At 39.4% G+C, this 24,555-nt stretch overlaps 1 protein-coding gene across 2 annotated transcripts in view; it reads right to left on the bottom strand.

Moving 5' to 3' along the window:
* tpst1 (tyrosylprotein sulfotransferase 1) overlaps window positions 1–9,984 on the bottom strand; it is a 72,991-nt gene extending 63,007 nt beyond the window's left edge. The window contains exon 1 of one of the 2 annotated variants that reach the window (XM_084716817.1): window positions 9,764–9,984. The gene's annotated coding sequence lies outside the window, so the exon portion shown is untranslated. The remainder of the gene's footprint in view (window positions 1–9,763) is intronic. The other variant, XM_084716818.1, reaches the window with a different exon arrangement.
* Between the last annotated feature and the right edge of the window lie 14,571 nt (window positions 9,985–24,555).

Raw genomic sequence — 24,555 nt, 5'->3', positions numbered from 1 at the left:
AGGACTGTGGCCATTACCCTGTCCACAACCTCTGCCCCTCGGGCTCTGTCATAAATCAGATGCTCTGAACAAACCCAATCAACCTCCAGGCACACTGTCTGACAGGGGAGAGACATCTCTCTGCAGGCCACACAGACTCGCTCCAGTTGGAGGTAAGTTATGAAGCAGTGTGTGCAAACTAATCCAACGGTGTGTCTCTCTGCTTCTAACACACGGCCACTGTTCCTCTGCATCCCCACATTATCTGCAGGGATTACAGGGTAAAGAAACTAGTGATGGGGACAAACACAGTTGTCCTCCTCCCCCGTTATTTGTACAAACCTTGAGTCAACCTTGGGTTCCCGGGGGATTTCATTTGCTTATGCACCTGCCACACTGTTTATGACCTGCAGGGCCTGGTCCGTGTGTTCATGGCGGATGGTGTGCAATTAAAGCTGAGACGATCTGACATTTCTTCAGACAGGAACAACCAGCCCCAATGTTTGCTTAATCACTGAGCCTGCAGCCACGGAAAAATATTAGTCTTGCATTCAATTCAAACCAAACTGATGAGGTGTTTTGAATGTAATGTTATGCCCTGTGTCCCTTTTTCCCTCATAAAAGATCACACACACCCATGAAATCACAAGCAAAGGATAAAGAAGGGATGAAGTCTCAGTGGTTGAATAACACAGGGAGTGGTTGCTTCATTGTGATGTGCTAACAGCTTTAGATTGCCTTGTTCACAACCATAAAGGACATTAAACAAAATTCCCTACTCTGACCTCTGATGAGGAAATCTCATTATATAGGGGCTGGAGGAACAGCAGTGGGTTTTTTGCAAATACTGACCTTTCAACTACTCGCTGCATAGTTTCAAGTTCTGCCTCTGACAAGAGCCTCTCAGTTGTGCCAGAGTGATTATGTACAATGAGCTTGTGAGCAGCAGAAACAGGCTGCTGTTGTTAGGACTAGGGCTGCAACTAACAGTTATTTTCATAGTCGACCAATCAGTCGATTCTTCGATTAATTGATTAGTACTTGTTTTTGTGTTTCCCAAAGCCCAAGATGACATCATCAAATGTTGTGTTTTGTCCATGACCCAAAGATATTCAGTTCACAAAGTTTGAAAAATTTACCAAATGAAAAACATAGAAACAGTGACATTATATGTTACTTTATAAAACGCAATAAATGCAGAACCAGAACCAAATCACATTTAAAGAAAAACGTGTGAAAATAACAGCATTATAATGAGGTACTGTGTAAGGATGTGCACAATTAGTCGACTACACAATTAAATGTCACCACCCTCGCTAGTCGGCACCAGAAATACTAGTCGGTTAAATTATCTATCAATATTTCATTCATGCACGATGGCAGTTAACTGTTGCCTCTAAGATGTTATGCAGCCGCCCACCACTAGTCAGAAGGCAGCCCCTCTCGCTGTATGCTGCATGCACGTTTAATCAGCAAAGTCGGTCAGGTGACAGCTCGTAAACCCAGTGTGATTTAGCCGTGTTTTAATCTAGAAAATGGAAATAACATTGAGTGTAGACTGTAACAGAATAAACTGGTATATAACCACTCGACTGGAGCAACCATGTGACCACATTCAGCACAGACACGGACATCAACCTGCAAGTGGAGCAGCTGCTGCTGCTGCTAGCACTGCTAATGTTAGCCACACTGTTTGTCAGGCTGGCAGCTAACATGAGTTCTGGGTCATTTACCTGCTGCAGACACTGTGATCCTCTTCAGTCTGATACATTGAAACATTAAGTGAGATGTTATGTTTTGTAGGTTCATGTGCAATGTTTTTATTACCATTAGTGCCAAATAACATACATTTCAGCAGCATTTAAAATATGATTTGGGAATTATAAACTGTAACTAACGGCTTCAAATGGCTCTTAATATAAACAGTATTTTTCCAGACAATCACTTAATAAATTGTGCTCAATTTCAGCTGTATTCTGGGTGTTTATTTACTGTTAGTAACTAGTCTAAATTAAATTTTGCCCTGGCCTAAAGACCCTGACCTACAAATCTTGTTCTCCAGATGAAAGAAAAAAGTTTGGTACAGACCCCAACAAATATCTATGCAAAAATATATTAATAAAAACAAACAGAATCTAGTACAAATTGGGGTGGGGGTTCTCTGTACCAATGCAGGAATTCTTTTATGAATGTGCACATAAACGTCTCTGTAGATCTACACAGAAAAGGCTGTTATAGGGAGCAGGGAACTCCCTATACAGGGAGCAGCTGACGCACACAACTCAATGCTGCCTTGTGGGGCCATGCACATCAAACAGGTTGACTGGCTGATCTAACTTCCTGTCAGATCACAGTTTGAAACTGAACACTGGAACTAAACATGTTGATGTTATACTGGAAATCCGTACAGGTATAAAAGAGAAAATGACAGCTATGCACACTTGCTTACATGTAAGCGGAGAAGCATGGTCCAGCCTTGAGAAAAATCAGCTTACTGTGAACCATGGGAATGCTTTAATCCAGCTATTACCTTGATCTGGTTATTCAGCTTTCCCACCAGCTGCGGATATATCTGTGATGGTTGACCACGCAGCAGCATTAAGCATCAAAACAGCAAAGAATTCACAAACTTGCTGATGGTTTTCCACATGAACGCACCATTCAGGCAAACTTTTTTATCTGCCAGTAAAATGAACTATGTAGGGGCCGAACAGCCTGGCCAAAACTGAATTTTTGAGGCATATCTGATATTTATATTTGGCTTTTTAAAGAGTTCCACATGATAAACAGCGCTGCAGTTCTTCTGGAGGCATGTGATTAAACAAACTTACTGAGACACTTTATGTTGGTTTGCCCTTCAATTTGTCACCAATTTGTGGATCAATGCTGATAGCAGCTCCAAGTGAAAGTGACAGCTCAGTAGACTGAATCCTTTCTGCTTGATTTCTCTTTGACCTTACAAGGTTGCAACCATCCAGCTTCCTCTATTGTGAGTTGTGTGAACCATCACTTCCCTGCTTCAGAAACTACTTGCATTCAATAAACTCACAGCATCAGCAGCTCATGTCTTACTAGAGTACACATGCAGGAAGCAGTCCCATGTAAAACCACAGCAGCCGTGCTTACGTGCATTTGAATATGCGAGTGGCTCAGTTCATTTAGCACAATCAATTTCAATATGGCCTGTTAAAGCAATGCAACGCTCAGGTAAATCAACAGCTGACAAGCCAGCAGATGTATACTCACTACACAATGCAGGGGTTATAAACAGTGAATGACACATCACTAATCAGTAAAGTGACTGCTGAGGAACATGGGGGAGTAAATCTGCCACTGACTAGACATTGAGTGTGTGTGTGTATATTATGGCTTAGCATGAATACAATTTGTAAGGCAGTGAGACACAATCTGGGCTGTCAGGACTGTCAGTGTAGGAGTGTTGCTCTGGAGACTGTAATTTGGTTCTTTCAGGAGCATACTAATGGTTTGCATGTTTTTAGCCTACAGTCCTGCATACTATTTCACTGCTATTCATATTTAAAATCGTGCTGACCTGTGTTTCTCAGTTGTGCAGGGAGGCAGTGATTTCTATCATGTCACCATGCTATGATGTACAACTTTCTGGGACATGAAACTGGCTTCAGATTGGTTATCCATCACCATGACGAAAGGAAAAAAAGAAAAAGGTTGAATTTAAGCACTTTATCTAATGGATAAATCTGTGATATATTTACTGTAATAAGTCATGAAATGACCACAACTGGTCATCAGAGATCAAACTGAAATACCCGCTTCTCTGACAAGAACATTACAGCCACAGTGCCCTCCTTTAAAAAGGTTCTATTCTGGTCTGAATAACTGTTTCTGTTTGCCTGTTTCATGTTAATTAGAGTTCAAATCAATGCCGAATGTTTGCTGAATGGGTTACTGTCTGTTTATGAGTTGTAAGAAATCACTAAAAATCTTGTAGAAGGCGCAGCCGTTTATAACAGTTAAATTGAGCAATATGTTAATGGAGTCTGGCAGGCAACTTAAGTCAAAAGTCCAGTATAGAGCTGCAATGACTAGTCGATTAAACTGAATATTTTTGGGTTGAGAGTAAAATGAGACTTTTGAAAACGCCATCTTAAGGCTTGGGAAACACTGGTTGACATTTTTCTCCGTTTTCTGACATTTTAAAACGTTACTGACATTACTGATCGAAGAAACAAGAAAATAAGTATGAAAATAATTGTTAGTTGCAGCCATTGTCCAGAGTGTGTATTTTCAGAGCTGTGGGCTTTTGTTTTCAGGATAATGGGCTTAACTTTACATTGACATTTAGAAAAAGCTGATCAATTTACAGTGTAGGACTTGTCCTCACTTGTTATTGTCAATTTATTTAATATTGCATCTATGGCTTCAAATGTGCTGTTTGGACCGCTGTACTCATTTTTGGCAAACAGGTAATAAACTTACTAGACTTTAAAAACAATAAACAACTGCCATACTGGCATGCTGACCGGTCCTTAACAGTTTCCTCATTGTCTGCACTCATTTTCTCACACCACACTGTTTCTGTTGTTGCTGGTACAACCTAACAACACACCTGATAACTAACTGGCTGTTTGTGTGTTTCTCATAGCACGCTCCATTATAAGGGATATGATGTTTATGAGCCAGGGCGTGTTTGTTATGTGCTTTCATGGTGGTTTGCATTTAATGCATTTAAGTGAAGCTATTGAACATATTATAGAACAATTATCTTATTGCTATTGAAGTATCCATTGCTGACACAAATCACTATTGTTTTATCACTCACACCTGAGTGAGCATCATTTGTTTGTGCTCCTGTCAAAGACGTTAATGTTGTACAGTAATGGAGTAGTGAGTGCATACTATTTTACAACACTGGCACTGACATATAGAAAATATGGCTGACACAAAGGCTTTGAAGCTTTGATGCTGGTACAGTAATCAACATCCAAATCTGTATTCAAATAATATTATCACTTGAAAAAACAGGTCCTATTTTTCAAGTTTTTCCTGTATCGATTATTTTCATTATCAGTTACTCTGTTGTCGTTTGGTCCATAAAATGTTAAAAATGTAAATGTCAAGGTGACATCCTCAGACAGTAGAAAGAAACCAGAAAATATTCACATTTAAGAAGCTAAAATCAGAGAATTTTGACTTTTTTTTTCGTTCTGCAAACCAGTAAATCTAGCGTGAGAATAGGTGCCAATTAATTTAATTTTAGCTCTAATTTTGTTTTGTTTTTGAAAAGAGGAAGGAGATGTTGCTTCAGCAAGATGCAAAAGACTGATAAAGTGGGAAACGGAGCTCCTCTGTGGCATTAATTAGTCTCAAAATCTGCACACATAAAAATCAGGTGTGTGCATGCCATACAAGCACACATTACTGTATCTGTGAGTGGAACATAAACACAAATACAGTCCTGTGAACACTGGGCTGTGACGCCAGCGCCAGCTCAAACCTCCCTACGCACACCCTCGTCAAGTTGACTTTTGAGACTTTGGAGGCAGGGATGGAATAGATGGAAAATGTGAGCACTTGTGTTGAAGTCAACACCTGAATATTAGCAGGTCATTCTCACTGAAAAAGGGTATTTGGGAAAGCCCTCATCATAAATATAAATGAAGATATGATGCTGTATTCATCCTGCTAGATTACCTAAATCAAGACAGTTTTGAGTTTCTGGAAGTTGATTTTTATACTACAGTAAAATGAATGAAACCAGTGGGTGTATATTTTGGAAAGTGGGCAGCAGATTTGTAAAAAAATTGCTTAGAGTGTTATGCTCATTTAACACTGAGGAATATATATATATATATATATATATATATATATATATATATATATATATTTTTTTTTTTTTTTTTTTTTTTTTTTTTTTTTTTAACAATAACTATAAAAGACTAATTGTACTTAATCCAATATTTGGACAAATACACAATAATAAGAATGTCACAATCATAATATTTCAGTATAAAGACAAATTAACAAATTAGAGTAAACTAAATGTTATTGTTGTTGCATCTTTTCAGGTTTATGCAATGTGTTTCATCATGTTGGCAGTAGTTCACCTTCCATAGACCTTTTTCTCAGCAGCCATTTTGTCATGAAATAGTAAACACAGGTGTTACCAGTGATACTAGTTAAGGTTGTGTTCAGGTAAAACAGAGTCAATGAGCTACTATTGTGCATGTTGGCTCACTGGAAAGGCTCTGCTACACTAAATGGAACAGGACCTTAATTCATTTCAATAATCAAGCCTGTGTTCACTTGCCGTGAAAAAGGTCTATTAAACTGCTGACTGTTTGTGGTGAAACTGCTAAGCTATTACTTGATAGATGCATCAACAGGAAATTTAATGATGAAAATACTGATTATCTATTTAAGAGTCTGCAAAGCAGCAACAGTAAATGTGTGTTCTGAGTTCATCACACCACAGAAACGTGTTATTAACCACCCAGCCAAATTTGAAAATGACCTGACACACTAAGGAGGACAGGATGATATTTTTTACTCCTGTGTCAGGCTGTTGAAGTGAGCTGAAGTGAACTGCTGGGCTGATTTGGACAGAGAGATGCTGAAGGTACGTTTGTAACTGACTGTAAAGGAGGGTGAGAGGAGGGACAGGTGGTGTCGTTTGTCCTTCATGTTTTTAGCGGCTATTTTCTGACATGTATAATGTGTTTAAAAGATAAACTCCTCTTTTCCTTCACACAGACTCTAACCTTTTATGTCTTTTTTTAAAGTAATGGAAAACTATTTTTGCTGATAGACACAGACAACTTATTGATTTTCTGTTCATTATAAATTGTACATATTTGGCTATTTGGGTCTAAATCAGACCTAGTCTGCAATTTAAAGACATCCCACACTTTAGGGTTTCTTTGCATGCTGTTATACATCAGCATTACAAGACAAACAACTGGTCAATTCAATTCCCACAGAGATACAACAGTTCACCAGAGAGACCTGACCAATGTGTGGGTGTTCACCAAACTTGCTGGCTCACAGCTCAGCTGTTTCTGAACACTTCTCACAAACAGCCATGTTTCCTTGCTTCCCATGGATGTGATTTTAATCCTGCTATTCCGGTGCTTGGTAGTTTAAACTCACTCACTCGATGACAAACAATACAAGAGGAACGAAAAAAGAAAATCATGTTATGTCAGCTGTAAACTTTGTAGCCAAAGCAAGCTACATAAGCACAACTGAAGGCAACGTCCTTGCTTACAATCAGTCATCAAACCGAGATCCATCAATCAAGTGTTTCACTGTGAGAACAAGCTGTGCAGGAGATCTACTGACGTCTGCGGCCATGAGTGCTACTATTCTGGGAGGTTTGATGAATGCGGGCCCCCACATCAGTAAGTCCTTCAGCAGCAAGTGCTCTTTGGACAAACTTCATAAATATGGGCACAGCTCTGCAGTTGAAACCCTGGCTGGGCTCAGCGGTCGGACAGCTGCTTGACTGAATGTAATAATTGTGATGCAGCAGTGGGTGTTCTTTTCAGACAAGGAAATGAGAGTATAAGTGAGCTGGAGTCCAACGGATCCAGCTCTGCAGCTGTGGAGGCCGACCCACTGAGAGCAGCCAGCACTGAGAAATACTCTAAATTCAACTGGACTGAGACCCCCCCCACCCCACCCCAGACCACCTGCACACAGCAGATGTGCTCCTGGCTACCAGCACACTGGTAGTCTTTGCCCCTCACTGGTCACTGGAAACTGTTTTTCTTCATTGTAAGCCTTCTGGCTACAATTGCATCTTTTAGCTTTTAAATCCACAGAACAATTTCTCTGACGCATGAGCCAAGTATTTCCTAGATTTTCCTGCCAGTCTGACATCATCAATACGGAAAGGATGGGGATATGAAACTATCAGTGGTGATAATCATTTCACTCAGCAGCCTGGAGCACGGCAGCAGTAAACAACACCACCACTGTCTGAAAATAATGGAAAAGTTAGATGTGTTTTTGCAGAATTAAGTGCAAGATTTGCTACTAAGAATGCAACAACGTATCGAACAAAATATTGCAATAAAGAAATCTCTAAACTGTACCATATTGTGATATCTACTGTGATATTACATGGTTAATTATTTTATTTTGACTTTATTTTATAAAAAGTCTGCTGTATTGTTTTTGTTCTGCATAATATACACAATCCAAACATTCACATGCATACCAATTTTTTTTCACATGCTTATGCTAGCTACTTTTATATTATTGTGATAGGAAAGCAGAAGTTTAAAGTAAAAACTAATTTATACAAAAAAAAAATGTTGTGCACATCAGAGTTATTATTTAATAAAGGACATTTTGTAAAGTTGTCATTCTTTGTTGGTTTGATATTGTGTTAAATATCTTATGCTGTTGTTTTTTTTAATTGTGGTATTATCATACCTTGAGTTTTTGGTGTAATTATTGCCCAATTTGTTAGGTTTCTGGCAAAAAATAATTGTTGTTATAAGGGATGATAACAAATAATTCATGATCAATTTATCAGTCCCTATGAGTTTGATCGATCAAGTAAAATTTAATTGATTTACTATCAAATAAAATTTTGAAATATAACAGTATTTTCATGAGTGTGATCTGCAGGTTACCTGATATTCAAGTGCATATGTTAAATGTAATGCTGTCAGAGAATATGCAACATGTTGCTGCAGAAATAAAGTTATGATTAAGGGGGGACATGCATTTAGTATTGTGTAGTATAAGCAACATTTTTTTAAACAACGATTAAACATGAATGTTACAAATCATCAACGAAGGAAGGGTATCAGTATTTGCAACACTATTTATTTTCTCGTGTGGAGCTGTAACATTAATATTAATGTAATTAACACTGAAATATTAACTTAATTTATGGTGCAAGCTGCTTTGCATGAGCTTTACCAGTGTGATGAAGCGAGGCAACATCTTTTTTTTTCCAATCCTTGCTGCGCTCACAGACCAAAACACTTAACATATGTAACCCCAACACATTCCATTATCTATCATTGTTAATACGTAACCTCAAACCAAACTCTATTAAAAAATACCTCAATTAAATGACGTCTCGTTCATCAGCAAAGGGTCATTGATCATACAAAGTCAATTTAAGGTTCAGTCAATGTTGTGGTCTTCTGGTTAATTCGGCATAGGTATGTAGAGCAGTAAGCTTACAAATGTGCATCAAATGTGAACTTCAGATTTCGTTCAAAGTGCTCTCTACCGCACCCTGCGCTGTCCATTTTGGATAGAAATGGGCAGTGAGAATAGCACCGAGGACATGTTTTAAGTTGAATTTAAATTATATGCGTGCTGCCAGGTGCCCCAGTGGTGTGCCGAGTGGAAGAGTTGCGTCTTTCGATTCTTAAAATGTCTTCTGTGGTCTTCAAGGTGCGTAACTTAACTACGTTTGTCTATAATGAAGCAGATTTCTGATCCAGTTCAGCGCGACGTTCCCCTGAGGGCGGCACGTAACGGTGCTCTCTGTCAACATACATCCCCGCCTGAATGTATTTATATGACACGGGCTTCATTTATATATGATTGTACCAGCCGAGATCATTTTTCCAGTCTTGGTAGCTAACATGCCAAACACCACCAATTATGTAACCGCCTTTAAAGGAAAGAGTCGCTATGTCAATGCTAAGAAAACGACGTACTACATTTATTGAAAAGACCCTGCCAAAAATGTGCGTTTAATTGTCGCAGCTCCTGGGCTGAAGGGAAGCAGAGCAGAGGGACATTACAACACCACCACAGCGCCAAAAAAACCTACCTAACGCTGCGGAGACGGCGCCGGAGACTCGGGTTCGTCGGTAAGAAAACCTCCGCTGAATCCAGCGCCGGTGTCTGGACAGTCCTGCCGGCCTCTGGAGTCACTTTTCGGGCATTTTCTGTCTACATACACCGCGTCAGTCGCACGGCGGACAGGCTTGTTGCTCTGCTAGTCTGGAGGTGAGATGAACCAGACTGCTACAACTGGACTGATCTACTGGTGGTGAAAGACGAGCTGTGATTAGTCGATATCTCAGAGAGGGGCTGTGTGTTTGAGCTTCTGATTGGTCCATACGGCGGAGGGCGGGACTACAGTGGATTTAAAAGCACAGAACATTTATTTGACTTTTATTTCAGGTTCAGCAAAAGGCAATAATCAATCGCTCTTTTAGTAACTTATGTATCTCTACACTGGTCCCACGAGGCATGTAGTGAGGGCACAGTGCAGTATACATGTCAAAACTGTGACAAGGAATAGAAAACAGTAGTAATAAAGCACATGAAATTTGTTATTTTACACTGTTATCATTTCATACTGTTGATGTAAAGCATTTGATGAAACTTAAAGTTGAAACTGAAAATGAATTTTGATCATTTGTTATTAAGATAAACGACATAATATAGTGGGAATTACATTAACAAAGACACTGTCAGACATTTTTAATAAAAACAAAAACAATATAAACAATGCTAAAAATATGAAGCAATATAAAAAAAATTCACAGCAGCCACATTGGTATGAAATAGGGTAAACACAAATGATACTAATTAAGGTTTTGTTCCATTTCGTAGAGCCTGTTCAGTGAGCCAACATGCACAATAGCAGCACCCTGACCCTGTTTGACCTGAATGGAACAGAACCTTAACTGGCATCACTGTAACATCAGTGTTTACCCTGATATATTGTGTCAAAAATGGCAGCTCTGAAAGAGTTTAGTGTGTTTGTGTTAGTTTTGACCCACCCGTCTGCTCAAAGTCAGACCGGTGGGTACCTAAGTCATGCCGCATTTGTACAAAATAACACCTAGTATTAATAGAACAGACATGTGAGTTGTTGGTCACAATGAAGTGATTCTGCTTGTGACATTATCTTTTCTAAGTGTTACTGTTGTACCAGCTCTCCCTTACTCATCTAAAAATACTTTAAATACATAATCCAAATGCAAAATTATGCAACTCTCCACATCCACAACCATTTGACACCAAAAATGTCATATTTTTTCAAGAAAAGTAACTGGTGCTTGAGGATATTATTGCTGATGTTAACCACTAGCTGGGCGGCACGGTGGTGCAGTGGTTAGCACTGCCGCCTCACAGCGAGAACTTCTTGAGTTCAATCCCCCGACTTGCTGGGGCAGGGCCTTTCTGTGCGGAGTTTGCATTTTCTCCCCGTGTCTGCGTGGGTTCTCTCCAGGTTCTCCAGCTTCCTCCCACAATCCAAAGACATGCATGCTGGGTTAATTGGTGACTCTAAATTGCCCGTAGGTGTGAATGTGAGTGTGAGTGGTTGTCTGTCTCTATGTGTCAGCCCTGCGATGAACTGGCGACTTGTCCAGGGTGAACCCCGCCTCTCACCCAATGTCAGCTGGGATAGGCTCCATTATTTATTTTCAATTCAATGAGTTTACTCTACTATTTGTTTTATTTTTTTCTATTTTTGTGGGTTTCTTAAACTCAGAGATTCAAGTTTATCCAAAGAGGAAAACCAAACTATCTGAACAGAGCATTATTAGTCAGTAAAACCTTTTCAAAACTTAAGAGTCTGAGTTGGTCTTAAAGCTCAAAAATCTATTGAAGTAAGTTGCCTTGAAACCACAAATTTTATTTTGAAGGGGCATCGATCTATTAACACACCTATGAATCAGTGCTGTGACACAACAACATGCTAACAACATCTATTTTCAAGGCAGAAAAATTAATAAAAAACTACAGAAAACATTCAGTGGTGGATTTATAATTGTGGATCTGTTTTACTACATTTCCAAAAAGGCATTGGAATAAGTGCAAGTTTAAAGCAATAGTCCACCCAAAAATGAAATTTCACTCAATATCTATTCACCCCTGTGCTGATGTGATGATGCTTGAAGATCTCCAGTTCACAAAACACTCCTGGAGCTTCAGTGGAAAACAGCGTTGCAGCAAATCCAGTACAATGGAAGTGAATGGTGACCAGTTTTAAGATGTAAAAAAAGGAACACACAAAAAAAAACACGAAATGTCTCCATACTGCTCATGTGGTGTAATCTAAGTGTCCATAAGCCGCAACATTAAAATTTGACCCAAAAAGACGCCATTTACATCATGTTTTTAGCCTAAATGTCAGCTGTAGCCTCTCAGACCTGATCCACATGCACACACCTGAAGCAGGTACACAGGCTCTGGCCCAAACAGCACGGCTGCAGCAAAGAAATGATGTTCCTCTTCTATGTCGAAGTCCTCTGATATTTTCTTGTTTGTTGAAAGTTTGTGAAGTCAGCTGTGTGCGTAACAAGTCACTATTTCTGAGCAGATCTCTCTGTTGTCTGAGTCATTTCCAGATAGCATGTAAACACAGATGTGAAGGTATTACAAGATCTCATATATCTCGTGTTGTGCTGCTTGGGCCAGAGCCTGTGTACCTGCTTCAGGTATGTGCATGTGGATCAGGTCTGAGAGGCTACAGCTGACACTTAGGCTAAAAACATGGTGTAAATGGTGTCTTTTTGAGTCAAATTTTAATGTCGCGGCTTACAGACACTTGGATACACCACATGAGCAGTATGGAGACATTCTGTGTTTTTTGTGTTCTTTTTTTAAAACTGGTCACCGTTCACTTCAATTGTACTGGATTTAGCTGCAGTGCTGTGTTCTGTTAAAGCTCCAGGAGTGTTTTGTGAACTGGAGATCTTCACCCATCATCACATCAGCACAGGGGTGAGTAGGCATTGAGTGAAATTTCAGTTTTGGGTGAACTATCACTTTAAGTGTCTGCTCCACTATGAGCAGCACCATCAGTTGTTTGGAGTTGGCAGTCATGGTAAACTGCCACCCCATATGTCGCTTTTTCACTGCAGTAAGAATAAATCCATATCGTCACAGCCTGAGCTGACACACCCATTTGTTTTGGTGTGAGACGGTGGTGCTCTTGTGGGACATCTTGTGGCAATGAATTTCGCATATAGACCCTTTAATACCTACACTGAAATATATATAGTCTTTCATACTTCATAAAATGACAGACTGACTTATATATACCCTGTCTAACAGCTCTCTGTGAAGGAACTGTCCCTGTTTATTACATGGGTTGACGACTCTTTCACTTCATATTGGACAGTAAAGCAGCTGCTGTGTCCTGTAGAGGAGACAAACCTCTATGCCTGAAGGTCAGAGAGAGACCGAGGCCGTGGGACTAAAAGCGCATCAGGCCTCAGTGGGCAAGAGAAGGGAAGGCAAATCAAACCTCTCAACAAGATAAAGATTGCTTTTCTTTCTCAGAAATATTTCTCATGGCCGTGGAAGCTTTGAAGGCAGCGACAAAGAAAAGATGGGCAGTGATCAATGATGCCATTATTGTGCATGCTCTGGTTTCAGTCACAGTGAACGGTCAGCAGAGACCAGCACTCAGCATCTCCAGCAGAGTTCAAAAGTGCATGTTAACTGATACAAAGAGAGCAGAGCGGAGTGAGAGCAAATATCAGGGTTTTAACTATATGGACTTTTTGAAGGCTGATAATCATACTTACATTGCGACTGTTTTTGCACTTAATGTTTTCCTTCAAATTAATTCACAGTATGATTTTGATCACTATTAACCCTTTTATATTCCAAGGTTTTAATTGAATTCAACCAGAGGGTTCTACTGAGAATCTTTTTATATTATGGTAGAAAGAACCCTTTACATTCTATCAGTCTTTCCACTTTCTAAAGATGCTAACAAGAACCCACCCAGAGGGTTCTACTAGGAATCCTTTTTTATTCCAAGGGTTTAATCTAGATCCCACCCACTGGGTTCCACCAAGAACCCATTTATATCTAAAACCCACTTAGGATGTTCAGCCGAGAACCCTTCTATATTCCAGGAGTTTATGTAGAACCCACCCAGGGCATTCTCCTGAGAAAAAATTTATATTACGGCACAAAGAACCCTTAACTTTATTCAAAAAAGGAAAGGGTTTTTTGAATGAAAAGGGTTCTTAAATAGAACACCTTGTCTTACAAAGAAACGCTTTCTTCAACAAAAAAACTTCTTCAGATGCACATGGTTCTGGGTAAACCCTCAGCCCTTCAGGAGGAACCCCTTTGGAACCCTTATTTCTAAGAGTGTATGGTCAAACAGGAACCTCCGTCATATCGTATGACTAGATATCTGATATTTATTTAAATATTTAAACATATTGATTGAACCTGACAAAATATCTGGACAGTCAATGGACAGTTGACACCTTCAGGCCACTAAATAAGACACTCAGTGTCATACAGTGTTGATTGCAACAACATGGAGTGGTTTTATCTGATGATACGGTTTGACCAACGCTCTTATTTCCCACAAGACTCATTTACAGCCGAGCAGTAACAATGCACCGTGGAAATGACTGCAGGCCTTTGAGATGTGGGCAGCACAGCAGACCATTACACCACCACCGATCCCTTCTCCTCAATCTGACATTCCCCTCATTCAAGGTGGTGTAACTCATCATCCGTTGGAGGGCTATAGGGGTAGATGAGGGCAAAAATAGCAGCTGCCACAATGCACTCCCTGTAGACTCAAGACTCAAGGGTCTGCTGGAGTGTGAGAACGGATAGGAGTCAGGAGAAAATGGGAGGAAATGTGTGGTGTCCAACAATGCCATCTCCTCTGGGAGGAGGTGCAAAGGTCAAGGTGCTGAGGTAAGAAGTCACTTATAGAACAGAAAAATGAGCAGCATTAGCTTCGTAGTTTGTAGTTTGGCCTAAACTAAATGCAAGTGCACTGCACGCTGGGGGAAAATGGGATTGTAGGATACTGGTTTTCAATTTTTGTGGCAATAAAACCCTGAGTTAGATTAACTTGGGAATAATGGTTGGCTACAGCAAACGTTAGCTTAGTTTACAAGAAAAATTTAGCCCACGCTCATCAAAAGTGAAAAAAATAGCTATCACCATACAAAAGTCAACAAAATACTTCACACGCAGTTAAGTGATAAGATGTATAATTTTATATCTGTATATTGAGAAGCCTACAGCAGAGGCAAAAGTACACACATTCTGTACTCAAGAAGATGTACAACTAGTTGTGTAAAAAAAAAAAAAAAAAAAGAACGACTGGTAAAAGCAGAAGTACTTTATCAACATCTTTACTTAAGTTAAAGTGAAAAAGTACAGGCTCTGAAATGTACTCAAAGTGTAAAAATATAAAAGTAAAAAAATCACTCTCTGAAGGACATTTCTACCAGCTATTTCTTCACAAAGCTGTAAACCTTTTCTCTATGGCCTGTTTTGTGTTGTTATGTCTTTTACATAGTTTTTCGTCTTGTTACTTATTTTTCTTCTTGTTACGTCATTTTTGTCTTATTCCATCTTATGTCATTTTTTTGTCTTTTGACGTCTAATATGTTGGTTTGTTTTTTGGTCTTGCTACGTCATTTTTCCTCTTGTTGCTTCTTTTTTGTCTTGTCATATCTCACGTCATTTCCTTCAGCCCTCTGACATTTCTACTAGCTGTTTGTGTTTAACACTAACTGAACCTCACCTTCAAGTCTGTTTCATATTGTTATGTCTTTTACATCTATTTTGTCTCGTTGTCTCATTAGGTCTTATACATCGTTTTTTTTGTCTTGTGTGACGACACACACTTGATACATCTAATACATGTTTTTTTTTGTATTGTTACATCCTATGTCCTTTCCTTCAGTCCTCTGATGGACATTTTTGCTGACTGTTTCTGTGCAAAGCTAACTGAACCTCACCTTTTCTCCATAGTCAAGTCTGTTTTCTGTTGTGTCTTTTACACCATTTTTGGTCCTGTTACGTCTGTTTTTGTCTTTTACAGATATTCAACTTCAAGGGGTGTTGAAGTTGAAATTTCCAACTTGGAGCTTGGAAATTCTGACTTCTCAGTACAAATGGAATGCACCATGACTCATCTTTTTCCCGTAAATGTTGAAATATAGGGGAATTTGCGGGCACATTGATATGAAATATTACCTTATTCCATTCTATATTGCCTAATTGTACCTCTATGGTTATTTTGGTGTAAATGTAGCATAACAGATTACTCTACACTTACAGTCATGTTGCAAAGCAACAAGCCTTTAAGTTTCATAACTACATCGATGTTAAGACAAAATTTTGGAGTTGTTGGAAGGCATCTTTTTCATTTTGCATCCTCAGTTAGCATTTCCCTCCTGCTTCCAGTCTCTGTGCTTAGCTGAGCCAAACATATCTCAGACATTTCTCTGCACTTGATCTACAGAGATGAAATTGAAACAGATCGTATCACCTTACTGCCTGTAAGAAAGCCGAGTGTAAAAATGTCTTTCCCTTTCAGCTGCTATCATCACAACAAACAGCATGAATTTAAAACGCTTGGTATTTTTTTCTGCTGACTGATCACAAACAGATTCAGGTTATACAAGTCTGTCACTTTTAGGAGCACAGAAAATGTTCATCTCGCAAACATGAGTCTAGTTTTGTGACGAGGGTTTTGGATTCCACAGAGCTGGTTATGTGGCACGATGAGTTGCTGCCTTCAACAAAGCATTCTTAATTTCACCTTGTGTTTTCTAGAAAGAATGTAGCCTTGATTGACGGCACAAATTACCGGCCTCACCCTGTGTGTATCTGTGTCACTGTTTGTTGTTTTGCGGTCCAGATTTCTCTTGGCAGAGCTATTCCAAGAGAGAGCAAGCAACAAAAGTAAGACACTGGTTAAATGGTTTAACTATCTGGTCACAGGACAGCCAGTCTGTAATTACAAGCCCAATTCCAAAAAAGTGCGGATGTTGTGTAAAGTGTAAATAAAAACAGAATGCAATGATTTGTGAAATCTCTTCAACTTATATTCATTACTGTATGTACCTTTCAGCATTAATGGGGCCCTCATGATGTGACAGTTACCCATGATGCCATGGGCACCATCACACCCCCACACCATCACAGATGCTGATGCACACATGCAAATATTACTGGTAACAATCTGGATGGTCCTTTTCTTCTTAAGCCTGGAGCACACAAGGTTTGTGAATTCTAAATCTGAAATGTGGACTCGTCAGGCCACAGCACACTTCTCCACTTTGCGTCAGTCCATCTCAGATGAGCTCAGGTCCAGAGAAGTCTGCAGTGTTTCTGGATGTTGTTGATTTATGTCTTATAGTCTTAACTTGCATTTGTAGAAAACGGTCAACGGACAAACGGTCTTTTAAAGTGTTCCTGAGCCCATGTAGTATCCTGTATACAATGATGTGGGTGTTTAATGCAGTTTTTAATGCAGTGCTGCCTGAGGGGTCAAAGGTCACAGACATTAAATGTTGGTTTTCAGCCTTTGGATTCTCTGAATCTTTTAATGATATCATGGATTCTAGATGGTGAGATTCCAGCAGTTTTATGATGAGAAACTGTTGGACTCTTTGCAGCTTTTCACAAAGTGGTGAACCTCAGCCCATCCATGCTTGTCAACAACTGAGCCTTTCAAGGATGCGCCTTTAATATAGTACATTTATCTGTTTCAACTAATATCTTGTCTTTGTACTGTTTTCAATCGCAAAGGATTTGCATATCATTGCATTCTGTTCTTATTTATGTTTTACACAACTTCACAACATGGAATTGGGGTTGTAAATCCATAGTTTGTCTTTCCAATCAGCCCTTGAAAATCTTGGACAAAAAGCAAAGTGCCATCATTGCCACATTTTAAGTAAATATAAGATTTCGAGTTTTGCAGAATGTATTGATTTTCATTATGTAAAGCTCATGTTTAAATGTAAAGTCCCATTCTGCAAAACATTGTTTGCTCTGACAGCTTTTTCTGTGAAAGGAGCAAAGTCCTGAACTCACTACTTGATCACATGAAATTTGCTGTAAATTTATGCCACTTTTGAGAAAATTACATACTTTGCTTTATTGCATCTTGCTGTACTCAGTTTACCTTCTTTTTACTTCACCGTTTTAATCCATTTGTATCATAAAACACCTTCTACAGGTGCTGCAAATTACTGTAGCATCCACTGTAAACACTATATGATACTTGCATCAAATTGTAGTTTTCATTTTGTCTGTGTATACAGAATCTTCCCCCATCAAATAAACCATGAATAAATAAATGTGTTTGTCTTTCTTTGTAACTGTGTGATGAAACAAAGTTTACTGGAGCCAAAATGATCTATTCTATTCCCACACACTTGACTATGCTCATCAAAGACAAAAGCCTCAGAAAAGCATCTGATGTCCCTTCAAATTCTGATTTATTGTTTAATCAGTTGCACGACAATTGCAACAACACAGCTATGCTGAGTGGGACTCAAACATGCAAGTCCAATCCCTCAATAATGAATCCACACACTGTCTAAACCCACAAGTCTTCCTAGACTTTTAAGTTGAGAGTTCAGTGCCACGTCAACACTGCTGTAACACAGTTTTAGCTTATCACAATGTGTTGTGCCAAAGTCCTTTAGGATATCAGCGCAGTAAAAGCATTTTTTCAGTCCATCTGGAACAGATCAGGATCTAATGACTCGTTTTTATTTGCTTCCTTCAGATGTCAGGCTTATCTGTCTTCACATATATAATCACTTTTCTCTATACATGATGTAATATATACAAAACAGCTGAATAAATTTTCCGTCAGAGAGCAATTTGCACATTTCTGAAGATTCATGTTCTGAGGTATCACGTGTGTTAAGTTGTTTCGGCTCATTTTAGATGCAGAAAGTTACAATGTGACTGACTGGACAAGTAATGTTAACTTTACTGAAATGATGATACTGACAGCAGCATTCAACTGGGCAGCAGTACTTAGCAAGGCGGCTGGATTTGCGAGATCACAAGATCACGCAAGAATCCATTTTGCCAAGTAATTCTTTTGTGTGGTTTTAGGTGTGACAACAGCAAGAAGTGTCCACGGAAGCAACTCGCTTCAAAAAAAAACAATCGCAGCTCCTGAAGAGGTTAGCATAGATACTGTGGTTCTGTGTAACAAATCATCTTACATGTCAGGTTAAGTGCTGACTGGACAGAGTATTGAAAGCCTTCAACCACAGTAAACGTCTCACAACACACAATAGTTGACCCCCAAATCAATATATGTAAATGTGTACTTCTACTTTTTAGTCTTACTTGTAGTGCTATTTATCCATCTAAATAGTTTTGGTGTGGGTTGCTTAGTTTTGGAGATAACTAGAGCGTCCTCGGCTTGTGGTGCTTACCCTTTACAGAATTAGGCCTTATTTTAGGCAGAAATGTCAGAAATGAATCAGGAATAACACCTCAACCGTAAGGCCTGTATGCATACTTTTGGTAACTTTTGATTGGTAAGAAGGACTAGGAATCCATTGTATTGTCCATGAGTAGATGCACGGTAATACAGTTGGATGTTAGAAAAAAATACAATAAACTTCTAACATCAAGGTCTGTGGATAATGGGTCATGATTTCTAGAAAGAGAAATTGCTGCTGAGTTTTTCAAATATACTTTTTGGCGCTCTGAGTACCACAAGCTGAGTGCCTTCTAGTTCCCATTATATTGGAGAGAAGACAGACATCTCCAAAACTCTGCAACTCACACCAAAACTATCCAGACAGATTCAGGGGTGAACTGTCCCTTTTAATGACACTCTAAGGAGTAGTTAAACTGCTGTTGATATCTGAACTTGTGCTGCTGCTCTGGTTCTGCTGGGTCTGTGCAGGTTTTTATTCTGCCAGGAGGACACATGGAGACAGATGATGACACTGAGGGGACCATGGCTGTGTTGCATCAGCCCAAGACCCTGAATGCAGAAACTGCAAACAACCATTTAAAAATCTAACTCTACAATTCAGTCTACGTCTTCTCATATGTTTTCAGTAACTATTTTCTAAAATGTGTAATGTATTTTTAAGAAAAACTTTTCTTTACAAAGACTTTAACATTTCCCCAGTGGTAAAATGTGGGAACGTGTGTTAAAGCTATTAAAGAGTACAGAGTGTTTCACTTTCAGCACTTGAGTGTGACGGTTGTCAGGTGACATAATATTAAAACTATTGGGATGTAGATCAAAGTTTTCATTACTGAAATGATTTCATCGCTGTTGCTGTTCAGAATTGAACAGTGAAAGTGTTTACATGAGTTTGGATCTGAATGTAAAATACAATGAATCTGAGACACAATACAAAAAAATCCTAAAGGTCTATTCTCTAAGAATTAGTGGGTCTTTTGGCAGGATATGTCAGAAATCAGATATAATATTCATAAGTATGTTTTCATTAGTGTGTAATGACCTGAAAATAAGAATTGTTGCATTTTAACTTACAATGAGCTGTTTATATCTACAGAGGGCCTTTCATGCAGGCTGCCATGGTAGTGTTTCTCTTGGAGAATTTGCAAGCTGCAAGCTTATTGTTTCACACTGGCCCTTTAATTTAAACACACATAAACCAATTCTTATAGTATAATCAATTGTACTACTTTGAAGTTCTCATTTTAATGTACATATGTCCAGTGCAGGTTCTTGTGGTTTTCAAGTGAGAGCAAATTATACAGAATAACTTATCTGAGTTATTTGAAGCAGACTTTGGTTACGTCCTGAGTGTTCATCCAGCAGGTTAAAGGGATAGTTCACCCAAAAATAAAAATTCAGTCATTATATACTCACCCTCATGCCAACTGAAGGTTGGCTTTAGTTTTTTTTTAGTTATTTAGTTAGTTTTTTCATGTAATCCAAGACTCCTAAAGCTTCAACATGCCAAGTTGGCTAAAAAATGTCATTAGCACCATGTTTTTGCCTGAATCTTCACTGTAGATCCTTAGCCTGGAGCCACATTCACGTGCACACTGTCTGAACCGGGTGTGTATGTTGTGATGGTGTGCAAACACCATGTCAGGAGATTTGGATTACAGCAGACGAGCAGTATGGAGGCATTTTAATGTTTTTTCCAGTTGTTTTTTATGTTTGGAAACTGGTCACCATTCACTTCCATTGGGAGATTTTTTAAAGGCTGTTTTCCTGTGAAATTCCAGCAGTGTTTTGTAGACTAAAAAACTAAACCTTCAATCAGCATGAGGGTGAATAGATAATGACTGAATTTTCATTTTTGGGTGAACTATCCCTTTAACATTTTCATTTATTCAGTGAAATATCTCACCACTAACTAAACAGATTGGCTCAAGATTTTGTGCAGCCATTCATTTTGATGGTGACCTCCTGACTTATATTTTTGCTGGCTGTGTTATTATCTCCCCCGTTTTCTTCTGCACACTGAAGGGCAAAGTCCTGACATTTGATTTGTTTGGCGTGAATCGATTTGAGACAATGTGCGAAAAGAAAGAAAGAAAGGCTATGTACAGTCTGAGCTGTTTGACCAAAGTTGCATGTCTAAAGTTCTCGTTTCCTTTGGAGCCCCTGAGGCTTTTCTGTCCCAATTAGCAGCAGTGCATCTGTGCTGATTAGTCAACAGCTTTTCAACCCCTGCCAGCGAAGGAAGCCAAAAAATGGGAGAAGGAGCTCTTGGCCTAGATTCCCAACTATTCAAAGTCTAACAAGGTGAAGTGGCATGCATTAAACACAGAGACGAAAGCAGCCTGTGTCGCCAAGCTGTTTGCCTTTCAAGGGACGATGGAGGAAGACAAAGAGATTCAGTCTGCACTACTTCCACTCTCATTCAGCTGGGAGACAAAAAGGCTGGATTTGGTTCAAGGTGGGATTTGCTTTGGGCCATTACAAGCTGGTATGATTTCCATTATGAAAGACAACAAATAAATATTACTCAAGTAGAAGAACTGTCTTTGCTAAAGTTTTTGCCCATAATACTGCTGTATTCATTCAAAGCGATGGGGGGGTGGGTTACATTTTTAGCATTATTTCTTAGATTGCGATCGACACATTTCTGTCAGTCTAATGCAGAGGAAACAGCTTTCTTGGCTTTGTCCAAGTCCATCTTTGAGTCCAAGTGGTCATTTGTGCCAAGTTTAAAGAACTTCCAACAAACTCAAAGTCTTCTTGAGAAACCATGTTCACAAGAATGTGATGACCTGAAGACCATAAAAACATGAAGGCATTAAAGTCTTTAGTTTTCAAAAACTGTGAATCACAGGGGTCTTAAAGTGTACAGTCATGGATTTGCACAAACTTAATTAGGCTGATCGGTCCAGAAGTATTCGAGCTTAGCTGCGGACAAGCTGTAAGTCCAGTGATCACACACTCACACTCACTTATGCACACAAAGAAAGACTTGATTTCTTTATTCCATTGGATACAGCCAGGCTAGCTATTTCCACCTGCTTCCAGTCTTAATGCTAAGCTAAGCTAATGTATTTAGCTGTCCAAAACTTCACCAAATTAAAAATAAGTAATGTATGATGTAAAATGTATTTGAATACGATTCAAACAGCTGATCTGCAGTAAGCAGAACTCAAATGCAGGAGCAGCCTTAACTGTGATTAGTTACTTCAGTTATTTCTACTGGAAGTGGTACAAAGTTATCATTGACAAACTGCCAGTCACCCACAGTATCCCTGATGATCCTCTTTGATAATAATCACACAATTAATACTAATCTCCACTGGAGCTAAGACTGTAACCTCTAATTGCCATGTGCTGTGAAAAAAATGTTTCTCTCTGTGGGATGGATCAGTTCTTATAGACACACACACACACACACACACACACACACACACACACACACACACACACACACACACACACACACACACACACACACACAGTGAATTAGCAGGCTGTCTTGGTGGGTTAAGTGCCAGGCTTGTGAGTCTGGTCAGGTTTTATCCCACAGTAAGCTGATGGTCAGGGGTCTGTCTGTTGTTTGGGCAGATGGTGAAGGGGGGGTGGTGGGGGGTTCAGCAGAGTGTGAGACTACTGTAAAAGACGTGGCTGAGTAATGAATACTGAGTCAGTATTATCCCTAAGCCAGCAGTCCCAGTTATTAAATCCATACATCCCATGTGTCACAGCCAAGTAACACAATTCACACGATCATCAGAAACACTGACAAGTTTTTCAGGTTTATAAATAAATGTGTGTTGAAATAAAGGGAAGGAATCCAGGGCACTCAATAACATTGTTGTAATAAAAGGAGAAACAGAAAAGTTAAGTTATTTTTAACTTCCAAATGGGAAGTTCTCCTCATGAAATACTTCATACATTCACATGGCATTTGAGAAGAAGCTGTTTTTCACAGCAGTCATATTGATATGAAATAGGGTTAGGGTTAAAAACAACTCAACTCTCAACTCAAACTTTATTTATACAGCACATTTCATACAGAGAGCAACACAATCTGCTTTACATCAAGTAACAATACACAATAAGAACCATAAAAAAATACATAAAAGTGCAGAAATAAGATAAATATGCACATCACTGTGCGATTGTCACAGTTCTGCAGGCCCAGTTTCCCTCTCATTCTGCCTTGGTAATTTTCCACTCTCCCTGCCTCTGCTCCACTCTACCTGTCAGCCACTCCCACCTCATCAGTCCAACTCCACTCACCTGCGAGCTCAGCTGCAGCTCATCCCCAATCAGCCCAGTATAAAACCTCTCCAGCACTCTCACTCCTTTCCAGACCATTCTTCTGTATTCCCTGCAAGACTCTCCAGCTTTTTTTCCTGGATTGTTTTCCTGATTACTTACCCTGTCTGTCTGACTCTCCTGCCTTGCCTGGTTCCCGGATGTTCCCCTCAGCTTTCTGTCCCTGGCCGTGAGATCTGTCTCTATGTTCCTGGTTTCTGCCTGCCTGTCCCTGTGGCTGCTTGGTGTGTCCGTCTGTCATCGCAGTTTCTTCTGGTTGCGACTACCATCTGCTCATCCTTCGTTGGTTCTCCTGCTTCTTCAACCTGCTCTCCTTGTTCTGGAGCTTTCAGGTGTGGCTCAACATTCCCTGAGCCTTTCCTCAAGAGACTGTATGGGGGCTCTGAGCCTGAAGAATTAATGGTTCCCTGTGTTTCTGCGGTTGCATAAGTTCTTGCTTCTCCTGTTTAAAATAAAGGTCATTACCAACAGTCCCAGATTTTCAGTGTGCTGCTTTTGGGTCCTAAGAACACCCTTTACAGCAATTACACAAGTCAATGCAAAATATACAAATTTCAAACATATACAAAACACACACACACACACACACACACACACACACACACACACACACGTGCACTAGGAACTTCACCTACAATGGTAAAACACGAGTTACCAGAGATAGTAATTAAGAGCCTGTTCCTGTTGTCTTTCACAGGATGTGTAGTGGCTAGCTGGTTAGTATGCTAACCTCAGTAAATATCTCTGCAACACAATATATAGAACTGTTTCTTGAATGTTTTACACTAAAATTCTTACATATTATACCTTAAATCTACATTATTCTGTAATTACTGTATAATTCCCCCTGTATAACTATCCTAAGACTTCAACTTGCAGGCATATCCTTAAAAAAAGAGGTCTTAAAATAAGCCAGCTGCCAGTTCTAACCAACACCCACATCACTGCCAAGAGGGCCTGATTGTCCACTTGTATGGATGCTAATTTGTATGTTTGGAAATGGGTGTCAAGCAGCCCTTCATGATGCATCATTAATGAGAAATATTATATAACTCGCTGAGGTTGACGCACTCAATCACAACAGCACCATCCTTGTCGTA

This window comes from Lutjanus erythropterus, chromosome 4 (genome assembly GCF_056507025.1).
Source record: "Lutjanus erythropterus isolate fLutEry1 chromosome 4, fLutEry1.hap2, whole genome shotgun sequence".
Classification (NCBI taxonomy): domain Eukaryota; kingdom Metazoa; phylum Chordata; class Actinopteri; order Lutjaniformes; family Lutjanidae; genus Lutjanus; species Lutjanus erythropterus.
The sequence above is the reverse complement of the archived record's forward strand: the minus strand, read 5'-3'. Positions and strand labels throughout refer to the sequence as shown.